Below are 14,845 nucleotides of genomic sequence, written 5' to 3' on the forward strand. Positions count from 1 at the left end.
GCAGGAACATCCCCCCTCCAGTCCAGCCACTGCCCCAGCCTTCACAGTTAACCAGGGGAAAGCAGGGCATTTTTGTTTGTTTTTACACATTCACTGACAGAACTGTGAAGCATAGACCTGGGTTTTATTTTTTAGTTTTGTACTGAACTAGGTGAAGTTCGCAAGAGTTCTGCCACTTTCCCCTTCCACCCCAAGTGACAGGAAAAATTGTGGTTTTCTTTTCTTCTGTTTTCTTTTAACTGGTCCAGGAAGGGTAAAGAAACAGGGGAATCTCCCAATCTGGGGGCTTAGTAAATACAGTCTGGACAGAATATCGGGTCATTCCCATGGCTGAAGTGGAAGAAAAGGTCGAAATCTGGAAAGTGTTTTTTTTGTAATTGGGTTCTTTTCCAGCCGGTTTACCCATGGAGATAAACACATTAAGGATGCAAAAAGTCTGAAGAGTCAGTGCTATTGGATTGGACCTCCGTACAAATATGACACACTACAACTCCCATGAGTCCCAAACAGTACAGCAATTTCTGAAAGTTAAATTAAGATTGCTTTCAGCTGAAAAATGTCAGATATTCATATATATATATATATATATATATATATATATATATATATATATATGCAATCTCTTTTTTCTGCTCTGTGCTATGCATGGTCTTTTCATTGAACCAAATAATATTCTGCTTCAAAATAGAACATTTTCTATCTTAAGCCATACATATGCAGTAAGTACATCTCCCTAGAAAGCAGTTTAATTAATTTATGGGTGACAGACTTCTAAATTACATTCAGCAATCACTTCCTTTCCTGGATCACCTTCTTCCAGAAAGTACAGTGGTACCTCTACCTACAAACGCCCCTACTTACGAATTTTTCGAGATACAACCAGCTCCGGCCCCAAAAATTTACCTCTACTTATGAAGTTGCCTCGACTTACGAAGCGGATCCGCAGCCATTTTCCGCCCATTCCACGTGGTCCGCAGCCATTTTCTGCCCGTGCCACGTGGTCCGCAGCCATTTTTCCGCCCCTGACACGTGGTCCGCGGCCATTTTTCTGCCCCTGACATGTGGTCCACGGACACCGGAACGGATTAACGGTAATTACATTGAACCTTATGGGAAAATTTACTTTGACTTGCGACCAACTCGACTTGCGATCAGAGTCACGGAACAGATTAAGTTCATAAGTAGAGGTACCACTGTACTACAAAGTGATCCTGTGGTCCTTGGCCTAATTCCAAAAGTCTTTTGTGAGCTACCAGGGAAGTTCTCTGACAAAAGGTATGTGGTCCCTTCCCCAGCAGCCTGCTGAGGATGAGAAAGAGAGAAAGAGAATATGTTGAAAAGGCAGAGAGAAAATTGTATCAGGAAAAGACAAAACATGGGTGTTAGAAAGAAAGGAACATGGGTAGCCACACCCATGTTTGGTTCTGGTCCCACCTATCTTGTGCTTCAGCCCCCCTCATTGTTGCCCTTTGTGGCCCTCCAAAGGTTACTTCTGTAGCAATTCAGCCACTGGGGGGAGGGGGGAAGGTGCCCATTCCTATTTTTCATGGGTAGGGGCCATATGATTTATACTGTTTGACTAGCAGCCTTTCCTTACTTGAATCTAACTATTACAAACCTACCAGGCAATCTCTTTTTTCTGTTCTAGCCTCATGAAATTGTCTACATCTGAAGAAGACTTAACTTGTCTTTAGCCATACTGATGTTAAAGTTTCCCCTTATCCCAACACAACTTTTGCCATGGATACAATCTGATTAGTTTCATCAATCATTTGATTGCTCTCACAGGTATCCCCAGGAGATGGGGGGGCATCATCCTTCTCTCCCAAATCATTCTAGTTTGGGCATCAGTCTGGTTCTTTCAAAATGGGCTGCCCCCTCTACCCAACAGGTCTACGAGCCAATCTGCAGCATAGAGACTTTGGTAAGTCTGAACTGACCACCAAGATGGGGGGGGGGGGGAATAAATGATGAAAGAGGAGAGAGAGGGCTGTATCAATATGGCTGTTTTTATGCTGCTTCATGGTACAGCTGTCCTCACATTTGTCAGCTATTGTTTGGGCTGTTTTTGAACATGGGTTTAGCACTCATCTGGAATAGCACTAAACTTATATCCAAAAACAGCCTATCAGCCTTCTTTGAATTCCTGCAAAACACTTGTGCAAACTCACATAGGTTTTGTCAGATGGCAAAACTCACTTCCTTCCTCAGCCTCAGCCCCCATTAATGAGAGTGGTTGATGGATGTTTTCACCCCAGCCAGTGCTGGTAAAGTATAGAAAGCCAGCTCAGTTTTCTGCTGTCTCAAGGACTGGTGGACAGTATTTAAATTCAGTCATGAGTGGAACATCTTGAAGCCATTCAAGTCTGATCATTCATCAGGTCAAACATGTAATATGTAATTGTATTCAGAGAGGAAAAGTTACACACCCCTATATAAATCCACGTCTGACATTCTACAGATCTGGACTCTAAAAACCTAATCTACAAGATGGCAAGCCCATTTTAATTGGTATCGTCTTATTTTAGGATTTATCTCCTGTCCTTCAAGCATTATGTAATACAAAACTAGAATCAATCAATTCTTTAGAATTGATACAAATCTAAAGAATGAAAACAAAAGTATAGAAAATAAGAGATACTTAATGGCAAATTAAGTATTATAGCATGAACAAATAAAATATCAAGTAACACGGACATCCGTGTCAGATAAAAATCACCATTTATAGTGACTGAAAAAATTAGAGATCTTCCCTCTGAACTGAGATCACAAAAGTTTGCGTTCAATTTGCTTCATTGGAGAAAAAAATGTCACCATTAGAATACGGTGAATTATTTTATGGTTACACCATGATCTCCAAAACCACCCCATCTGTGATAAAAACAACATCCAGAGAGAGGCCTCTAATGATTTCAGGAACGGGATAACATGGAAGTAGTCCACCTTTCACATAATCTGGTCTCAAGTTGCTTTTGTTGGAGGTACTGTTGAATTTGATATTTGAAATGTTTTGCCACTCTCCAAATTATTTAGCAATCTATCAGTTCATTCCAGTTTATCTCACGGCCCCATCCTGTTTACTTTATCCTTGCTAGATTTACCTACCATTAACCATGAAATTCACTCTTTTTGTATATGTGAGTTTTACCTAATGGCTATCTTTGAGTATGTGTTCAGGTTTTCAGAAAGAGTTCTTTAGGTCAACTTTTGAGACAGATGTTTTGTGCCTTCCAGACCTCCATTCACAGTCAGCGTAATGAGATCTTGCATCCTTTCATGTCATTCTTTGAAACTCACTTCCTTTTTAGCATTTTTTAATTAAATAGGTTTGCATCTTCTTGGACAAACTATTATATTCACAGATATTGCATTTCACTCAAGTAGATGAAATTAGATTTAATTAATTTCTACTAATTGAAATTCAAGTAGGATTTGAAGGAAGTTGAGGCACAGCAAGGCTTCCTGTTCAAAAAGCATTTGGGATGAAGAGGGTTGTAAACATTATACACTTCCTGTGCATTTGCATTCAAGGCAAAAGGGAAAGGTGCTGAATCTCATCTGAAAACAGCCAGATTTAGTAAATGGAAAATAACCCTTCTTTGAAAAATATTGAAGTTGTTCCATCTGCAATAGAAGTCCTCTAATGTAGGTGATTCATTTTTACAGAGAGTAAATTCAGCGTAAAAGTTGGAACAGGCCTTGCCTTCAAGCAAATGAAACAATTGTCCCAAATTACATGATTATAGGAAACACAGAAAGAAAATCACACAGCAATTACACACTTAGCATTGTTTCTACTGAGAAGTATGATTCTTCCAAGATCACAACCATCCACAGAGGCATCCATGGAGGGGTCAAAAAAGGCAAGATGGTGCCTGCCACCACATGATCAAAGCCCTCATCCTTTTTTATGTACGCATGATGGTCGTAGCTGCCATCTTGACATTTTTGATCCTCTTCTATGGGTGCTCCTGCAGTTTGTTAGCCACACATCTGAGGCCATATCCCATTTACACCTAACACCAGCACAAATATGCTCTGACAACATCTTTTTTTTCACCATACCACTGTTAAAGCAGTATCCATCTTAGGTTAGCCTCAAGGTACGTAAAATTTGTTAGCTTCCTCACTTATCACCTTCTCATCTATTACCTTGGATTATGGGCAGTGCCTGGGGACAGAGGAATAGAGGGAGGATAAGGGCAGCAAACTTAACGCCAACACAGCCTTCTCTTGATTCAAGAATGTTTGGATAGCAGTTTGACCCAGCAGTGAGGAAAAACCCTGAAAACCCCGCACTCCATACCTTCAGGTTTTCTCAAAATTCCAAGAGGCCTGCTGATTGAGGCCTTTTTATTTGGTTCATTAATTATTTTTGTTGTTGTTTTTGCTCCGTTCCTTCCTCCTCCCATCTTTCTCCACAGCAACAACTCCATGAGCTAGGTTAAAATAGGAGCTTCAAAGTCTGAAGGGGGACTTGAACCTGGGACTTTCTAGTCCAACAGCTTAACCACAAACCCACATTGGCTGGTGTGAATGTAGATTGCGTGCCAGACCAAGGACAGCAGATGATTATTCACTTGTTCGCATAGCTGCTCTGCCATAATTTCCTCCCATCTCAAGGGCAGGAGGAAATCATGTCAGCATAAATCATGTTCCTCCAGAGTTTGTCCATAATGTGGACCTGGAATGGGGCCGTGCTGTGCTGCTGTTCACACGGCCCCTCCACACTACAGTGTAAGAGCAGCAACTGGCAATTTTCCTAGGCTGAAATTCAAACAACACCAGCTGTGGGAAGAGCAACCACTACTCTATGCAGAATAGGTACCAGAGTCATACTTGCACATTCTGGATGTTCTGTCCAATCATCATTCTTCTTTCATTTTTTTTTTCCTTACCAAAGGACTGTTAACCTAAAATTAAGCATTAGGGTTGAACTTAATGACCACTAAATAGCAGCAAAATTTAACATAGTGGTCACCTGCATTGGTGCAGCCCATAGACACCTTCTACATAAGCATTCTTGGCACCAGAATTCAAGAAAAAGGGATTTTGGTGCGTGTAAGAGGTATAAGAAGAACCATTTTGGTGTAGTGGTTAAGCCATCAGACTAGAAACTGGGAAACGGTGAGTTCTAGTCCTGCCTTAGGCACAAAGCCAGCTGGGTGACCTTGGGCCAATCACTCTCTCTCAGCCCTGGGAAGCAGGCAATGGCAAACCACTTCTGAAATCTTGCCAAGAAAACTGCAGGGACTTGTCTAGGCAGTTGCCAAGAGTCAAAAAACTGATTCCAAGGCACCAAAACACAAAAACAAGAGGTATAAGAGATAGTGTATCAAGGATGTTCGGACACAGGTATATTTATACAGTTTCTCCAAAATAATTGACCTGTTAACTGCATGACAAACCCTAAGTGTCAGCAAAAATCTCAGTTTTTGTCTCTCTTGAGACATCTAGCAGTTGTCCAAATTTGTGCAGCTGCTGGGTAAGTATTGAAAGCTGGAGTTTGAGAAAACACTTTGCTGACTCTTGTGTAAAATCATAGCATACATACACCTCTGATCATCCAAAAGAGTAGGAGAGGAAAAGCATTGTCTAATCATCTTTGAAAACTAGTTCATCTGACAGATATCAATATATCTTGTAGCAGAAAATTCCATAAATTACTTATGTGTTTCATGAGGAAATATCTTCCTGAATGAAGAGCCAATTAATTTACTCTGATGATCTGAAATTCTAGTGTTATTAGAAAGGGAGGACAATTATTGCTATCTACTTTTGCTACATTATACATATTTTAAACCTTAATCATGTGCACTAATAATTGCCTTAGGGATAAAATACATGCTATATTAAATATGTAGCACAAAACTACCATTGTGAATTTTCATTATACTACAGAAGGAACACTGTAACCTGATCTGGATCAAAATCAGTGAAGGGGGAGGGGATTAAATCAATATTTTTTTATTTAAATCTCTGCACCGGATAATGAATTTTACAAACCTTCTGGCCAATTAATTAATTAAGATATTAAGTTCATCCTTCCTGCAGACTTGCAGAGTGATCTGAATTAGGATTTTTTTCATGTTACGTTAGATGCTATGAAGTTAATACATAGCCATTTGTTCGTTATTTAGTTGATTTATATCATACTTTTTCCCTCGGGACCTGAAGGTGGCCTACATAGTAACCCCTCCTCTAATTTTATCAACAGTCCAGTGAAGTAGTTTAAGTAGAGAGTGGCTGGCCCAAGTTACTACTGAGCTTCCACACTGGGTCTGGCTTTAGAAGTGACCCTAATTAAGTTTGCCTGATCACTTGGTAGAAAACCTTGCCAGGAAAAAAGTATTTTCACTAACTAGGAAAGACCTGCACTAGGATCAAACCAAACCAGTTTCACCTATTCAGCATCTTACTATGAACAGCAGATAGTCTGAAGCTACTTACCATTAGCTATCCTGGATTGTTTTGATCTGGAAGAAATAATTTCCAGTTAGGACTGAAATTTAAAGAATGGACCATTGACTGAGATTATACTGAAACAGAGGAAAATCAAGGAATTCAGGGTTCCAATGGGATTTCCTCACAGAAAAACTGTTCTTCTAGCAATAGCCAGTGTGGTAGTCAGAACTCAACAAGCAGTTATTCAACTACTCCTGGTTATTATATCTTGTGAGGAATTATAAAGAGTGTTTTCCATTCATCAACCATCTTGCCTTGTTCACTTGCTATAGATTTATTTCATTTTTCAGCAAACCACCACAACGGATAAAGTGATACCATTCACTAAAGCAATAATAACAGAACAAAGCCATTGAAAAACAGTGAAACTGTTCATATATGGACATAACATAAGCAGCATTGAGAGAATGATAAATCCAAGGCTACCTTCCAAAGGCATAGCAAAACACTTTTTAAGACCAATAGAGGACAACAGATTTTCAGAAAAAAGGACATTTCACATCTAAGAAGGCCCTACCCCTCGACTCTGAGACCCATCAGAAACTCCAGAAGGGAGAAAGGGAAAGGCATTGTGACTTTGCAGTGCAAACCATGTGACATAAGTACTTCCATCCAATGTATAAGTATAAAAGGCTGGGGCTTGCATCATGATCGTGTGATGCACATTTTGTCCTTTTTTTTTCATCATTAGGGTTTGTATCAGTTGCCTGTCATCTGAAATACTGAATGCAGAGGAAAAGTCCAGTGAGGGAGGAGACCTTCACTAAGGCATCCTTTCCCAATCCGTTGCTCTGGAGGACCATGGGAGCTGAAGTCCAACAGAATTGTTAAGGACCACATGGGGGTTATGGTCCCTCTGAGATATATCCTGTGACAGAACTGTACACTGAAGGTGAAAGGTAAGGCTACTAAATCTGGCTGCAGAGATAACTCCATGGCACCAAAGAACTACATCTATATCTCTTTACTCTTTGTAGTGGTTCTCCAAATCTTTGCATTCCAAATATGGTTGCCATACCAAAGTAGACTTTACACAGAGACCCATATCAGAATAACTTTTCTGGAAAGGGTGAGGGGGAGGTGGCATTATGTTTTAACTAAAATCATCTTTGGTTTTGATTTGGCAAAATTTAAGTGAGACTCCAGATACTAAAACTGTTTTAAAAAGAAAAATGAAAAACTTTTGCCCACAGGTAGGCACACAGATAGGAGAAGGGGGTATTCCACCCAATTCTTGCCTTGACAAAAGATAATGTTGAGCCATTGAAGAGACAGATCTTAACCCTGTCTCTTCTAGTCTTTTTTTTTTTACTCAAAAATACTATCCCTTAAGTTACATATTTCTCTACGCAAGAGAAATGATACAGGATCCCTTTATTTTTATGTTTTCATGAAGGTTGGCAAAGAATTGTGGGAAAGGAGTGTTTTCATGAATCTGATGAAGCAAGCTATAGCACACAAAAGCTTATGCCTTTTAATACAATTTGTTAGTCTGGAAAGGTGTTACCAGATTCTTTCTGACTTTTGGCTACTATAAACTAACATGGCTCTCCTCCTCCAGTGAGTTCTATATAGCAACCTTTTCCAATTTGGCACTCCTCAAATGTGTTGGATAACAGCTCCTGTCACTCTCCAACAGTACCAGGGTAGGAAGAAACTATCATCATGCCTGATTCAGTCCTTCATCACATCTGCCATGTACAAAACATCTAAACAGCATACACTGAAGTGCTCTGAAATCAACAAAAGAACTCAGCTAGCTGGGTTACGGAAGGATTAATTTGTTTGCCATGGTGAAATCAGGATATGCAATTAAAGAACAAATTCATTGTTACAATTTATGTTATTTTTCTTAGGATTAAAAGCAATTTTGCACATCCTCAGGGAGACAGATGTCTCAGGAACAGCAGCTCTGGTGATTTTAAGTTCTTTCAGCAACCTCCTGATCAGATGCAAAATATGGATAAAACAAGGAATAAAAAGAGTCAAGCCAAGGAAAATAGAAAATAAGCTATGCTTTCACTTTCTTGCACTACAATACATTTCCAGTGGATCTATGTATTTATTTATTTGTGTATTTAAACATAGGTGCTCCCCAGCTCCAAACTGACTCTGGGCTGCTGACAATATAGTAAATAATAAAAATATAATGCAAAGCAAATAATTTTTAATGGGAGGGGGACTGTAGGCACCATCCTGGAAAACAGTAGGTGTCCTAATACCCCATAGTGTCATGCTCCCTGCCCAAAGGCAAGCTTTTGTTCTTAACTCCTTACAGACTCCTCTTGTGACAAAGCCATAAGTCAGAAGGCTGCTCCTTGGGTGGGTGGGGACACAATTTTTTCAAGACCTGGTTGTCCTCAAACACAGGAAACATCTACCACTAAAACTTGTCAAGGATTCAGCTCTTCTCTTTTGGGGCTTCCTCCAGTCCACTGTCAAATCTCCAGACACCAAATTCACATTCTGACTGTCTTGCCTGACTCAGAAAGCAAGAGGAAATACAGCAGGGCTGCATATATTCTCAAAAAATGAACAGCATCTTCAGAAAGTACCTATTAAAAACGGTAATATGCCTCTGTTATAGAAAACCATTCTACATATTTAAGAGAAAGATGAAAACCTCTAACTGGTTTAAAGCCTCCGGCTGATTTCTTCCCTGTCATCCACCCTTCGAAAGAAGTGCCTTTAGCATGGAATACAAAAGAATAGAGATGACTGCTAAATAACTTTACGGAAGAGTTAATAACTCAGCCATTCATGCTAAGCAGATTTTGTGGAAGGGACAGACTGATCTTTCTGCAATTCTCTGAGTGTTCTCCACTACGGCAAGCAACTAAATCTTAATAACAGATATGGTCTTGAGACATTCATCTGAAATGCCAGAAACTGAATTTTTGAAGTTCAAGAGTTTTGAAACCCCAGATAAAGATTTCAGCACTCGTGAACCAAACTGCAATCGTTCTCTGCCCTTAAGCAAAAGAGCCGAGCTGTATGGCCGTACATAATATGCAGCTTTTTCTGGACTGCATCACCAGAGATTGTGGCGAGAGGGGAGCTTGGCAAATATCCTCTGGTGGACCCCACCTTTGTCAAAAGGCTTTGGAGAACATGCCAAGCTGGTGTGGCATTGTAAGGGTCTGTGGGAAGGACCTGGGGATTCAGGAGGAATGCTGCAGATTAGGCAACTGTCATGCAAAAGGTATTTCAGCCCACAGAAACAGAAGGGGTGTGGGAAGCATCTCCGAAGGGATCCTCCCTAGTTCTCTGGAAAGTAAAAGTAAAGGTGGGGAGAGGTGCTTTCGGACCTGCAAGATTCTGTTATTGTAATCTTACAGTAAAGATAGCATCAGTACTCCTGGTTTGTGCTTTTTGTCTGGGCTACCTTGAAGCACTGACAGGTATTGCCCCAAACAATGATGGGCAATTTCAAGGCTACCTTGAAGCACTGACACGTATTGCCCCAAACAATGATGGGCAATTTCAAGGCAACTATCATGCCTTCATATAGCATTCCTTGCAGTTCCTCAGGATACTACATGCTCTACTGGTAACAACTCTTGAAAGGTTTAAGCAAAGGAGGGTTTTTCCCAGCTAGGATGGCCTTATGTAATGGACTGTGAGAATAACCTTGAGGAGCAGGAAGAACAGCTGCAACCAAGACAATGGTCAGATAAATGAAATCTGAGTCCAAACTAGAAATGTAATTTGAGAAAATATCTCAGACTTGACCGTCCTTAGTTCTCTTGTAGATAAAGGCAAGGAGAGGAGAGGCACATTCAGACTTGCAAGATTCTGTTACTGTTACCCTATAACAAAAGTAGTATTAGTATTCATAACTTCGATTTCCTAGTCTTGTCTACCTCAAAGGGCAGACACTGCATGACTTACTTTATAGAGAACAGTCCTCTATTTGAACTAGTTGTTGAGTAGAGTACAGCAGTGTGCCCAGAAACCCTTTGCCCAGGGAAAAAGATACACACCAGCATGATAGGTTTGCAAACTGCAATGTCCATTTCTTGTTCTCCAAAGAAACTCAGCCAGAAAATATATACTATCTGGTTGTTTATTGATAAAAATGCAAAACTTCATAAAATACAAGTTGTATACAAAATATAGAAAAAAACACTTCTTCTCATATATTCACCATCCAAGACTTATCCACAAACAACAAAGTCTCTAGCCAAAAACTCTTAGAGAAGAGGTACACTACTTGGTTGTTAGTTACAGCTACATAATCCATAAATCTACATACTTACATAGTGGCTGCAACTACAACTGCAACTGACAAAGCTGGGCATACATGCTCCAGTTATATTGTCACTCTATACCCACCCACTGGGTAACTAGCATACACACGCCAATAGGTGGCAGTAAATAGCAGTATACGTGCACAACACACAGTCACAAGTTACACTAACAATAACAACTTTGTCACATGACTCATATAGCCATAAAATTGTTGTACAGATAACGGGATGAACTTCTTTCCCATGAGAAAATCCTGACACTAGTGCCATTCAGAAAAAATATTTTGGCATTTTTAAACCAGTTATCATTCAGTGTGATGATAAGGAATTTCTTTTAGATGAGTCTTTCAAAAAGAGAATGTTGGTAAAATGCTCTTGGGTGGAGTATGCTGCTCTTACGCATACTTAGGTACAAAGCAAAGTGTGTCATGTCCTGTCTTTAATTATTCAATTATCTTTGCAGCAGAATACAGTCTTCCTGGCTTCTCATAATTCACTTGAACCATAAGAGAACGCCTGATGAGGGAATTTCTTTTTCAGATTAGAAAGTATAGTCATAAGAACATAAAAACACAAGAAGTGCTCTTCTGGGTAGGACCTCTGGTTTATCTAGTCCAGCTGTCTGTTCTCACAGTGGCCAACCAACTGCACAAGGAGGCAGATGGCCTTCAGAAGCAGTCACACTGCCATCAAGGTTGATAGCCACTGATCCCCATGATTTGGTCCAACCCTTTTTTGAAGCCAGCCAAGCAAAGTAGCCAGCACCACCATCCCATGGTAGCAGATTCAAAGTTTGACTATGTGTTGTGTAAAAAATATTTCCTTTTCTCTGTTCTGATTCTTCTAGGATTCAGTTTCATTGGGTGACTTCTGGTTCTAGTATTTTGGGAAGTGGGAAATAGTTTCTCCTTGTTCAGCCATGGACAATTAAGAATGATAAAAAGATGGATTTAAAAAAAACAACAACCAAGAATAGAATTCTGTGCTATTAAGAAATTCCAAAAGGATCTTTCAGGCATTCAGGCATTAAAACAGAAGCCCCTTTCTCAAGGAAGGAAAACTTTCCTATTTATGGAACAGCCTACCTCCAGAAATTAGTTAGCTCCCTCTTTTTGGCTTTCCAGAAGTTGATTAAAAAGGAACATTTCCAGAGCGTTTAGGAAGTATTTTGGGATGAAACTATCTGTTGTTTTATTGCTCCATTTTATTATTGATTTTATCATGGACATTTCAATGTTGTATATTTACTTTAGATTTTTTTTATTTGCTATTAACTGCTGAGAATCATTTGAGATTACAGCAGTATTGATTGTCTTCCATCAAGTCCTTGTTGATTCTGTAGTGGAAAGCATGTGCGAGGATGATACTGGAATGGAGGATCAAGGTTATCAGGGGGGAGAGTGAGCATTCCTGAGCAAGCGCTTCCTCAGCCCACAGCAGGACCGTGAGAAGGTGAAGAGGCTGAGACCGGTCCCTCCCTAGAGTCTCATGGGATATAGCTACTAGTTGCTTTAGCGTCGGTTGAGGTTATCCTGCTTCTTCAAAGTTCAACTTTTGCTTCCATAGAGGGTCACTGGGAATACCATGGCTTGCACGATTCTGATCTTTGTCGCTATAAACACATCACAACCTCTGAATATCTTTTCCAAGACCTTTGTGGATGCTCTTCCAAGCACTAGTCTGTGATGTATTTCTTAACTGCTTGTTCCTTTCTTGTTGATGGTTGATCCTAACAGGCAAAAGCTATATGCCACTTCAATATCTTCATTGTCAATTCTAAGGCTAGTTGTTCTGCCTGTTCTCATTAGCTTGGTCTTCTTTATATTTAATTTTAGCCCCATTTTTTCACTGTGTTTCTTGACTTTTATTACTAGAGCTTGCAGATCCTTTGCATTTTCAGTTACGAGAGTAGTATAGTCAGGATAATGCAGATTATTGATGTTTCTTCCTTCAGTTCTAAAACCACACTCATCTGCTTCTAATCCAACTTCCTTTAATATATATTCAGTACATAGGTTGAATAAAGAAGGGGAGAGCGTACAGCTTTGTCTCACTCTTTGGCCAACCTGGAGCCAGTCTGTTTTGTCATGTTCTGTCCATACTGCGGCTTCCTGACCTGTATGTAGATTGCTCATGAGGAAAATGACATGTTCTGGGATTCCCATTTTTCTAAGCATATTCTGCAGCTTGATATGATCAACACAATTAAAGGTCTTTCTATAATCAATGATGCACATTCTTTTTAGAATTCTTTGGCTTTCTTGATTATCCAGCATGCATCAGCAATGATATCCCATGTTCCTTAGCCTTTTCTAAAGCCAGCTTGAATATCTGGCATCTTTTTTTCATATATAGGGCTCTAATCTGTGTTGGATGATCCTAAGCCTTATTTTGATACCATGTTATATTAGATATATTGTTAGGATATTATTAAGGATATTGATAGTTTGCACACTCTGTTAAGTCTCCTTTCTTTGGTATTGGTATGTAGACTGACCTCTTCCAATCTGTTTTGGTCACTGTGTTTTTCTCCAGATTTGCTGGCGTAGCTTGGTGAGAACCTTGACTGATTCTTCTTCTGTTGCTTGCCATAGTGGGTATTCTCTCAGTTCCTGAAGCCTTCCAGCCTGGTAATGACCAGAATGCTCATATAACCTCATCTTCTAGTACTAGAGGTTCTTCTAAGTAGGGAACATCCTCTAAGGTATCTTAGATTTTGACATCTTTACTGTACAGTATTTCAATATACTCCTTCCATCTTTGTTTGATCTCCTTTGAATCAATTACTATCTGTCCACTGGCATCCTTTAGCATACCAATTCAAGGTTGGAACCTCCTTTTGAGTTCAGAGATATTTGAACAACTTTCTTTGTTTTTCCATGTGTATTTCCATGTCTGATGTCATTACAGATATTGCAATATTGCTTCTTGTCCCTTCTAACAACTCTCTGAAACTCTTTATTAAGTTCCTTTCTGAGATTTTTATCTTTCTTGGCTTTGGCTTCTCTCTTCTTGGCAATTTTCACAGTTTGTTCTAACATCCACTTTGCTTTCTTCTCTTTCTTCATCTTTGTCAGTCTCTTTTCACATTCATTCTTAACAACTGCTTTAAGTTCATTCCACAGTTCCTCTGGTTCTCTATCAATGAGGTTCACAATTTCAAAATGATTCCTGATGTTCTCCTTAAAAATGGTGAGTATATATTCAATATCATATTGTGGAAACTAGTTGGCTTTCTTCTTTTTAGCTTAACTTGGAACTTGCACAGAGCAGTTCACAATCTGTTCCACAGTCAGCACCTGGCTATGTCTTTGATCCTATAATTTTGCTCCTCTACATCTTTTTAGCAATAATATAGTCAATTTTATTTCTATGTATTCCATCTGGTGATGTCTATGTATAGAGGCATCATTTTGGTTGTTTGAAGACAATGTTAGCTATGAAGAAATCATTGGAGTAGCAGAAATTGGCAAGTCAGTCTCCTGCTTCATTTCAGTTTCCTAAACCATACAATCCAACTACACTTTTCTTTTTAGTCTTTCCACCTTTGGCATTCCTGTCTCCAGTCACAAGCAGCACATCTTACTTGCATGTTCCATCAATTTCAAATTGAACTTGATCGTAAAATTCATCAACCTCCTCTTCTTTCAATTGGTAGTTGGAGCATAAACTTGTATTATCATCATTAAAGGGTTGTCCATGAAGTTTAACTGATATTTTTCCATCACTGATTGCATTGTAGACAAGTACTGTTCTTGCTATACTCTTCCTAACTATAAAAGCAACACCATTCCTTCTTTCTTTTTCATGTATTGAGTTATAAACAATATGATCTTCTGACTGAAAGTGTCCAATCCTAGTCCAGCTCAATTTGCTGATGCTTAAGATATCAATGTGTATGCGTTTCACTTCATCTTTCACTATGTTGAGCTTTCCCTTGTTCATGCTTCTTATGTTTCAAGTTCCCACTGTAATTCTATCTTTGCAGCCTTGGATTTTCTTTTCCTGTTGTTCCTTTGCAACATCAGTGACTAGATGTCCTAAAGCAGTGTTGTCCAAACTTGGCCACTTTAAGATGAGTGGACTTCAACTCCCAGAATTCCCCAGCCAGCCATGCTCGCTGAGGAATT

Source organism: Python bivittatus, unplaced genomic scaffold, assembly GCF_059951505.1.
Source record: "Python bivittatus isolate LINGU-HERP-01145 unplaced genomic scaffold, Pbiv_v1 ctg000580_np1212, whole genome shotgun sequence".
NCBI classification, from domain to species: Eukaryota; Metazoa; Chordata; class Lepidosauria; order Squamata; family Pythonidae; genus Python; species Python bivittatus.